Source organism: Nilaparvata lugens, chromosome 8 (genome assembly GCF_014356525.2).
Source record: "Nilaparvata lugens isolate BPH chromosome 8, ASM1435652v1, whole genome shotgun sequence".
In the NCBI taxonomy this organism is placed as follows: Eukaryota; Metazoa; Arthropoda; class Insecta; order Hemiptera; family Delphacidae; genus Nilaparvata; species Nilaparvata lugens.
This window is the reverse complement of record NC_052511.1, coordinates 16,886,900-16,898,118: the sequence shown is the minus strand read 5'-3', so window position 1 is coordinate 16,898,118 and position 11,219 is coordinate 16,886,900. Positions and strand designations below refer to the sequence as shown.

Below are 11,219 nucleotides of genomic sequence, written 5' to 3'. Positions count from 1 at the left end.
GTGTATTTTATTGCTGGTATAGTACCCAATCTTTTAAAGGTTATTATAGAATATAAGAAAGCAAAAAATTAACAGAGTATCCCATTCTGTTTCTTCATAAAATATATAATAAGTTGAAGGTGATAGAGTACAAAAATAATTTGGTCAAGCTACATGGTTGATTGCACTAGGAAAAAGTGGAAAAATGCAGGGACAATACTGCAGAAAATAGGGGAACACACCTAGGAGTTTGCCAGTGAATGGCAAAATGATTACTATACCGTTATTATAGGGACGGTATATTTGTTTAGAAAACTATAAAACCGGAATTTAAAATTTGATAAATAATTAAAATATTTTATGAGAAATAAATACTGGTACACTACTCTTGTATCATGAAGATTATGTATGGATACTAAAAAAAGTTGAAATTTATTGATAAAAAATATTAGCAAAACAGTTATATTAGTTCAGCAACTAATAACCCTTTTTCAACATTTAAAATTGTTGAGAACTATCTCTTGAATAAATATTTTATAATCCATTTCATAAAAACGATGAAAGAGATATTATTTGATTATAACGGCTTAAATTAGAAATTTAGTGAAAGAGTAATAGGTACATTGTTTTGTGGTGTAGTTTGAATTTCCCGGTCTAGCTAAGTAGGTAGTTTGAAAGGATACCGACAGGTAGCGTAGAAGTGGCAAAACCAGAATGCATTGAGAAGGAACATCCCCATGATTGTATTGGCATTGGGAAAAAGAGAAAGAGAGAAGAGTTAACCAAGATGGCAGGAATTCTGTCTCAGTTTCAGTGTTGATTGTCTTGAAGTTGTGCTGTGTTACTTTGTGTTGTTTCTGAGTATTTTGAAAACTTATTGTGCTTCAAGTGAATATTGGATATTTATTTCGTGTATTAATCGCACTGTAAGTACTATCCTTTTATCCTTTTAGAAATTCATTTTTTTCAAGTTGTATGTTATTGAAATGTTTATCAATAACATTCACTACCCCATTCTTTTACTGTTATGTTGATTATGTGTTTTAAATCCATACATCTTAAGAATATAATCAAGTAATAAAGTGATAAACTGCTTTGATTGCGTACGGTTATATTTGAACCATGCAAATTACCCTATTTGAGTATGTACCTACCCAACATCCCAAATACCGGGGAGAATCTAATTTGTCAGCTGATGATTTCTTGATGTAGATATCATAAATTGAAGTAATAGGCCTAGTTTTTGTTTTCACCTAACCTATTCAATATTATAATGTCAGCTATGCAATTTATTAATGACAAGTTATGTCTGAAAAAATCAATACCGTAACTTATTTTACATCATCTCAGAGTTATCAGACAGGCTTGAGAATAATTCTATATTTTTCAGATTTTAATAATTATCTCAATACATAAACCAACTTTAACAATATAATATTTTAGAAGGAGAACGGCAATTTCTGTTGGATTTTATTGAATAAAAAATTTTATGTCCAAAATTAGAAGAGTGAACTTCACTGATAGACCTTGACGTTCATGCTCAAATCACTGTAGAATTTTCTATTCAATACCTATCATCCCAACCATCCCACAGCAACAGATAATGTAAATATATTTAGCTTTTATTGCCTATAAATTAGGGTCCCCACTCAAACTCAAGTGACAAATAGTGCCAGTCAAGTTTCTATTAGTCTATTTCGTATTGGCGAGTTTTCCAATAACTAATAATATTGACTAACCTGGCTAGCTCAGGTCTGGTGTCAGAGTTTTCAGATCGCGCCTGATCAATTTCAGACCTTCTGACATGACATAACAATAATTGCTCTTAGTCAGCCGGGACCGACGATGAACGTGTCCATTCGAAACAATTTTTATAAATAATTTACAATTGCACAAACCAATTTACAATTATTGTTCTGAGTGATTAGGTGACGGTTCAATCATGTCATATTTTTTGTTGGATTGATATTTTAAAAGTTCATTTGAACCGTAAAATTTAGCAATAAAAACTGTCAATAACTCATATGCTCTCCCTATGAAAATTCGCTAGTGTTTCAAGTAATCGAGTGCTTCTCTTATGATGTGTTCACTATTGCAAGTGCTGTATGAGCCTACCTCTAAATCGGTGCTGTATTATGTTATTATATTCATGCAATGTACGTTCTCAGAAGTAAATCATCTCTGTAGACTCATTATCGACCAGTGACGGAGGAAACCTAATTTGTAAATGGGGATTATTCACGCAACGTCCAGTGGTATGTAGTCCTGATTATCTAGGAAAGGTGTTTCCTGTTGTTAAATTGAATTTTTTTCTTAAACAATGACTGAGAATTGCTGTGATTCTGTTATCATTGTTAAATGGGACCTCCAGTGCTTTTCAAAAAATATACTGTATGATATGTTGTGTTTTGTCAAAAAAGTATCAATTACGGTACCCTGGATCATGACATGGATCTATGTGGGAATCATAAGCAATAAAATATCGATTATGAGATATGAGCCTCAATGAATGGTCAGGGGTTTCATGTTAGAATTTGAGAAGTGTTGAAAAATGCTGAAATTAAACAATGATGATGTTCTAGATTTTTTAAATTCTTGCGCGAAATGAGCCTGGTTTGTTGGGATCTAATTCAAGGTTGAAAATGTAGATTATTGTGAAAAATAAATCATCAAACCCTTTCATAGTTTTCAGTTGATTATTTCAATGACCTCCCTTCTAAAGAATAGTACAGCACTAATTGAATATTTTTAATATTTCACTTTGGAAATGTATCATACATTGAATTATTGATGCACAGTAAAAATTCATCAAGAGCAGACTGATTGCCCGTAAAACAAAAAATATAAACACAAAACATTGCTAAAGCCGGTTGTAATATATGGGGCTGAAACTTGGACGATATTGAGCAAAGATGAAAGAGCACTGAGATGTTTGGAGATAAGGATGTACAGAAGAATATGGGATCCAATATGTGACGAAGGTATCTGGAGAGGCAGATATAATTGTGAGATAGATGAAGCAATCGAGGAAAAAAATATTATACCACCATAAAAGCATGAAGAATCATAGGCTATGGCTGGTTCATGTAGTGAGAATGGCTGAAGAATGGGGACCGGTTAGAATAATGGATGATACAGTGATTGGAACGAGGAGAAGAGGAAGGCCAAGGAGAACATGGTTTGGTGACGTGATGGGTGATCAACGTGTGCTGGGAGTGACAAACTGGCGGCTGAGAGCACAAGATAGAGAGACGTGGAAGCGACATGTTGAGGAGGCCAAAGTTCATCATGGACTGTAGAGCCACATAAAGTAAAGTAAAAGTAAGTAAAAAAATCATTCCAAGTAAATCGATTCCAATGATTATAAATTGGAAAATTAAAACAATCACGTATGTATAAATCACCAAATAATAGCCGTGAATAATAATAATAATAATTGATATGGATTGAAATAATTGAAACTTATTTATAAATCGCCAGATAATAGCCACAAATAATAGTTTATAGTCTTGCTGATGGTAGCGTAATTCCATCACTCATAATATGAGTGGACTCATATCAATTGACATTCTATTTTTATAAAAATAATTATTCAGTTCAAAGGTGTATGCATACAGCAACAGAGAGACGGAGAAAAAAATCAAACGTCTGCATACAGTCTGTGTTCGATGCAACACATTCGGAGCGATTTTCCCCTGTCTGTCGGCATACCTCTGTCTGTTGCTTTGTGCGTCTGTCACTGATATAATTTGAAGCTAAGTAAACGCTAATTATCTCTCATCCTCATTATCATCATTCCCATTTCCCACGTACAAGCCTTTTGCTTATGTGAGCATCACCCTCAGCAAAAAATAATCAGTAGTTCACCAACTGCAGTCATTGTTTTATCAGTATTGATCACCCCCTTTTTATTGATCAACCTGCATTGGTGGGTTCATTTTGAGGTACAGTGATTATTATGAGTAAACAAATTTATCCATCCATGACCTTAAATAACAGTTCAATGGAAACAGTTATCAAATTAAAATTGAACTAGAATGTAAATATTCAATTATTAAACTAAATGAATCAGATAAATCAAGTCTGCTATGGAAATTCCCTCTAGATCTCTCGATCGTTATTTAATTGATTAAACCCTATCCATTCAATCTAGTTTTGTATTTTTGATTATGAGGGTTTACCATTGTGTGGCATCCATACCCAGAAGGGTATTCGATTATATTGTCAAAGCTTGTCTCAAGGTTGTACCGAGTTATGTTGAATTCTATCTGAAAAGAAATTCCGATCCACTATTGTCGCTCCCATATTGATCCTGGTCTTCTTCAAGGAGTTGAATGGTGTTTTTCAAGTAAGCTCAATCATTTCTTTCTTGTATGCCGATTAGGTTATAGAGAATTGATAGCTTTCTTTACTTTCAAGGTTGACATCACTCGACCTTTCTGAAAGCTGTAGTTCAGTTGATTGTTGTAGAGGACATTTTTACAAAACTCTCAGTAGCTGTTGTCATAGTAGTTATCAAGGTTTTTAACAAGATTGCAAGAGTGATTTATTCTCAGGATCTGTTGATTACCTTATTAATGATTTATTGGTATTAAATGAAAGAGTACTGTGGTTTGATTTGGTTTAATTTGATGTGGTTTAATTTGAGGTTCATTTAATTTATGTCGTTGAGCTTACCATTAGTGTTATAGGTTTTGTCAATAGGTTTATAGTGAGTTCCACTCCAAACTTGGAATTCCCAATATAACATGAATGATTCTCCTTCTGAGCTGATAGTCTGAAGTAAATCTCACTTTAGAAACATCATACCTGCTATGATGTTATTCTGGATCTAACAATAGAAAATAAAACTGAAATATAAAGAAAATAAAAATCTCAGTACCCTTTTTTTGAAATATTTTGGGATAAAATATTTTAAAAAAAAGGGTACTGAGATTTTTATTTTCTTTATATTTATATTACAAGTAGCCCTATACAGAAAAGAGATAAAAAATAAAACTTATTTATTGCAATACTGGTTATTGAAACATCAATAAAGTTACTGAAGAATATTTTTATGAAGTAAGTCTGCCATTAAGATAACTATTTGCACAATTTTTGATGGCTTTTCGCTTCATGATTTGTTATTTTCAGTTGATATTTAGTAACTTGGATTTTTCTGTGTACTTTTTGTGTAGTTGAGAAGTTGATATTGTGGTAATTATTCATATTAAATAAAAATACTAAGAAATTGTCAGAAACCACAGATTTATTGAAAGTTAGAAACATTTTCTGTGTACAGTACTCTAAATATTAATGTTATGGCATAACATCTTATTTAAAAAAGGTATTGCTTAAGGTTTCAATCCATTTGGCTCTTTGAAGATGATTATTGTATTTTTTCGTCTGATCTGAAATTTCAATTACAAAATATAGGCCCGGCTGCACAAAAGCCGGTTAGGTTTTAATCGTGATTAATTTCACGATAACCAAAAAGAAAAGGCTTTTTTGAAAAGAAGGCTTCTATGATTGGGTCTCATGATATCAATTACGATTGAAATTGAACCGGCTTTTGTGCAACCGGCACTTATGATATCTGATATGATATTTTATCCACGGTATTTAGATAAAAACGGTAGGGGTCATGAAATGTGTGATCAGTGGCCAGCCAGCTAGATTGCGTCATCGCCATCATCCGAGGTTTTCAACACCTATTGACAATAATTTATGAAACTTATTTGTTAAAAACAGATGATTTGATATAAAATGACGTCAGCTGCACCGGAAATTTAGCACAAACATGCGCGTGACACCTACCGTCTTCTTCTATATACCGCGATTTTATCAAACTTATTATCAATTTGATTTTAGTGGAAAATAGATATCGTTTAAAATCTATTAGTAACATGAAAATTATTCAGGTCATGAATCCATGCTTCACTTCTGTTCAAACTCAAGCCACAAAACAAAGCTCGAATCTGCAATATGATGAATTTTAGATACGAATAGAGAGAATGAACGGTTGAACCAAAATATTTGAGAAATGAACGATATTAATAAATGTGTGGATCAAAATAGGAACTGCAGACTTTCTCTAGAAAGTTTATATACCTTAGTAGGCAATGAAGACTTCTCTTTAGATGCAGGATCTCTTTATTACACTGCGTTATTGATATCCTTTTGGCAGTGAGCTAGTTCTGTAATACAGTAGCTGCATAGTGAAGGCCAAGCTGTGATTTCCAAGCTTTCCTCAGAATTTATTCAAATCCTTTCTCGTCTAGTCTTTTCTTCCTCTCACTCTCTCTCACTTCCACTCACTCTCTCTCTCTCTCCTCTCGGCTATTTATTCGCTCTTTCCCTTTCTTCCCATTCCCTTTCTTGCCTCTACATCCTTTCCATAATCGATAGAAGCCAAACTGCGTCGCTGGTCATAAAAGAAATTCGAGCTCTTCTCCAGCGGGTCTTTCGCCTGATTTTCTTGCCCTGTTTTCCATAGGGTTGTGTCCTGATGATAGGTAGGGAAGACTTACGTAATGTAAAGTTTACCTGAGCTCTCTGCTTCTTGTATATGGGCAGTGATTTATGGGCTTCAGGTCATCATCATCAGGACCTTTTCAGGGAAATTGAAGCTAAAATATACGATTGGTTTGGCGTTGAATTGAATAGATGGATAATAATAGTTTCTCTGATTGCCAATGAATTGCAACCGGAGGAGTTTATTGACAAAACATATACATTATTATCATATTATACCATAGAGAAACGATATCCCATGGTATAGGGCGTTTATGTCGCAACTTTTACTGTTATCCCAAGCCGATAGCTCACGTAGTTCTTTCCTATGCAGCTGTGTGACGCTGGTAGTCTCTCAAATTGTGCCGTTCATACACTATCACCCCAACAAAACAGTGAAAATTGACAATAATCGACATTAATCGTCTTGAGATAACAGTAAAAGTTGCGACATAAATTCCCTATACCATGGGATATCTACTTACACTATTGTTTCTCTATGATTATACATACAAAAGTTGCTAATACTAAACTTAGTTCTAATTATGATACCCCACTATAATAGATAAATGATAACAGATAGATAGATAGATAGATAGATAAATGCCTTTTTATTTAACTTTACAATATTAAAAGTGTTGTGGGCGAATCTGAGGCAATAAGAGCCCCCTCTTCCACTTGACCCACAAATACTACTAGAATAGAGTTTTCTACTAGAATAGAGTAATACTTAGAATATAATTATTTAGAATTGAATAGAAGTATATGTTTAGATTAGATGAGTACCTACATTATAGTGAGGTCCACGTTATAATGGCAGCGGAGAAAGATAGGAAAACAGCGTTGCCCATTCTCTGCCTTGCCACTGCCTTCTATAGAGAATAGCTAATACTGGTATATCTGATGTAATATCAACTGTTCATTCTTGTTTAAAATAATAAATTATTATATTTTAACCGTCAAGAAAATATATTTTTCAATGATCAAATAATAAAGTATTATTACACATTGAACCTAGCACTGTGATTTGTTTTTTTTATGTTTCAGTTTTCAGTTTGGTATTTCTCTGAATTCTGACCTTTTATGAATTATCAATATAGGTGTTAATTATTCTACTTTGGACCACATTTTTAAAGTATATTTTGTGTCTACTTTTGTTATAAAGCCTTTTCGTTTCAATTTCTAGTTAGCGCTATCTGCTTTGTTGAATGATGGACAAGGATAGCACTACTGTGCTATATGTCACTACATCATGTATACTGTATAAACCGTAATATTTTACATAAAATATTGGTCGAATTGAATGAACGTTTATGATTCGAATGCATGAGTAAAGATATTCATTTATAAATGCATTGAACTTTATGTCTTATTAGATCACGATAAACATTGTATCGAAAGAGTGGGTTGCTTTTTTATCCTTTCTTTGGAATGATTACCCTTGATGTTTGATTAAGATGCTAAGATGCTTGATTAAATAACTGATGTTAGCTAAATCTTACTAAGAAGTCAACTGTGCTATTTTCTCTGATAAATCTATTTCAAAAACTATAAAAATGTTGAATGCTCTTAAACATGTTAACTCGGCAATAATACAAATTTGAACCTCATTGAAATAAGTATCGAAAGATAATTTTATAGAGATTCACAATTCATTGTGAATATTTTTGTGAATTCATTGTGAATAGAGATTCACAAATCAATTCATTGCCATTTAAACAAAAATAATATAGAAGTTTTAATAAGAGAAGCATATAATAACCACAAAATCACTTTTAAACAAGCTAACTTACCAATGATACAAATTTGAACCCATTGAAGAAATAAGTATCGAAAGATAATTTAATAGAGATTCACAAGAGATCCATTTCTCTCTCATCAAATCAAATCAAGTCATTGCCATTCAAACAAAATAATATAGAAATTTTAATAAGAGAAGCATACAACCTAGATTTAAAATCAATCTCATGACTTGAAAAACTCGTGCTTTGCTTGTAACGGATGTAAACTCTTGGTGGAACATGATGGTCGTAAATGCTAGTTGTATCCCGTCTGTATATCAGTAGCCAGAAAAGTGATTTAACAATCTTCCCATCTCACGATACGTTTTTTGTGTGGAACGAAATGAAATTAGAAGAGGCCGCAGCGCATATTGTCATACAGTGGAAAGTATGTGGCTCTCGCACGCACAGGGACACGCATGCACACATGCTCCACGTGATCCGCAAGGCTTGACGGATCCGTTCAAAGGAGGATGCATCACTATATCTGTGTAGATTATCGCTATTAGGCTATAATTTTAAGAAATATATCTGTGTGATAATTTTCCAGATCCCTAAATCTGTGTAGAGTATCACTATTTTAATATGGGGAATTAATTATATCCGTGTGATAATGTTCCACATGTAATTGAAAATACTTGACAAATCATCAATACCATCATTGTCAGTGTCCATAAAAATCGAGCACAGTTGGAAAAGGTTGACACAAGCATAGACATTGGGTATAGAATGTAACATTTTATACTCACTGAGCATAGATGAATAATGGAAGATTATTAGAGACTGCATCTTCTATAATTATATGATACTATAGTGAGGTCCACGTTATAATGACAGTGGAGAAAGATAGGAGAAAAACGTTGCCGATCCTCTGTCTTGTCAATGATAAAAAAAATGAATTATTAGAGTTGGAAAATTTACATAGACGAACTAAAAGAGAAGATTTAAAGATTCAAATAAAAAATAATAGAAAAGCTCTCAAACTTATGATACAAAAAAATAAACAGAAATACTTTGATAAAAAAATAATGGATTCCAAAAACAAGAACAAAATAGCTTGGAAAATTATAATGCTGAGGTGGGTAAGAGTAAAAGAATAATTCTAATTTAGGTGTAATAAGTAATGGTGCACTTTCAACGGACCCTCATTGTGTTAGCAATATTTTTAATGATTTTTTCGTTACAGCAGTTGACAATTTGTAATTCCGGATATTCCTAAAAGTTCGATACCTGTATATGTACCAGTTTTACAAAGTTGTCAAACTTCCTTAAGATTTAGATTTAATCCTATTAGCGAGAGTCAATTAATAAAAATAGTAATGTCATTTGAAAACAAACACTCTTCTGGTCCGGATGACATTCCAATGACAGTTGTCAAAAAAGTTTTACCAGCAATAATCAAACCACTAGCACATATTGTAAATTCCTCCCTAATATCTGGCAATGTTGTGAAGCTAGAAAAGGATAGCGCTATCTGCTTTGTTGAATGATAGACAAGGATAGCAAAATCTGTCAATCAAATTCTGCCATTATAACGTGGACCTTACTGTAGGTTCAAGTGTGTTCAATATATGTCACTACATCATGTATACTGTTTAAACCGTAATATTTTATATAAAATATTGGTCGAATTGAATGAACGAATATGATTCGAATACATGAGTAAAGATATTCATTTATAAGTGCTTTGAACTTCAGGTCTTATTAGATCACGATAAACATTGTATCGAAAGAGTGGGTTGCTTTTTTTATCCTTTCTTTGGAATGGTTACTCTTGATGTTTGATTGAGATGCTAAGATGCTTGATTAAATAACTGATGTTAGCTAAATCTTACTAAGAAGTCACCTGTGCTATTTTCTCTGATAAATCTATTTCAAAAACTATAAAAATGTTGAATGCTCTTAAACATGTTAACTCGGCAATAATACAAATTTGAACCTCATTGAAATAAGTATCGAAAGATAATTTTATAGAGATTCAATATTCATTGTGAATATTTTTGTGAATTCATTGTGAATAGAAATTCACAAATCAATTCATTGCAATTTAAACAAAAATAATATAGTCATTTTAATAAGAGAATCATATAACCTAGATTTCAAATCACTTTTAAACAAGCTAACTTACCAATAATACAAATTTGAACCTCATTGAAATAAATCTTACTAAGAAATCAACAGTGCTATTTTCTCAGATAAATCTATTTCAAAAACTATAAAAATGTTGAATGCTATTAAACAAGCTAACTTACCAATAACACAAATTTGAACCTCTTTGAAATAAGTATCGAAAGATAATTTAGTAGAGATTCACAAGAGATCCATTTCTCTCTCATCAAATCAAATCAATTCATTGCGATTTAAACAAAAACAATATAAAGATTTTAATAAGAGAAGCATATAACCTAGGTTTAAAATCAATCTCATGACTTGAAAAACTCGTGCTTTGCTTGTAACGGATGTAAACTCTTGGTGGAACATGATGGTCGTAAATGCTAGTTGTATCACGTCTGTGTGTCTGTGTATCAGTAGCCAGAAAAGTGATTTAACAATCTTCCCATCTCACGATACGTTTTTTGTGTGGAACGAAATGGAATTAGAAGAGGCCGTAGCGCATATTGTCATACAGTGGAAAGTATGTGGCTCACATACGCAAAGGGACACGCAAACGCGCTCCTCGTGATCCGCAAGGCTTGACGGATCCGTTCAAAGGAGGATGCATCACTATATCTGTGTAGATTATCACTATTAGGCTATAATTTTAAGAAATATATATGTGTGATAATTTTCCAGATCCCTAAATCTGTGTAGAGTATCACTATTATAATATGGAGAATTAATTATATCCGTGTGATAATGTTCCACATGTAATTGAAAATACTTGACAAATCATCAATACCATCATTGTCAGTGTCCAAAAAATCGAGCACAGTTGGAAAAGGTTGACACTAGCATAGACATTGAGTA

The 11,219-nt window shown here is 32.7% G+C and overlaps 1 protein-coding gene across 1 annotated transcript in view; it reads left to right on the top strand.

Annotated features, from left to right (window-relative positions):
* Positions 1-742: 742 nt before the first annotated feature.
* The window catches only part of LOC111044808, a 32,749-nt gene continuing 22,272 nt past the window's right edge, over positions 743-11,219 (top strand). The window contains exon 1 of the mRNA XM_022330033.2: positions 743-905. The gene's annotated coding sequence lies outside the window, so the exon portion shown is untranslated. The remainder of the gene's footprint in view (positions 906-11,219) is intronic.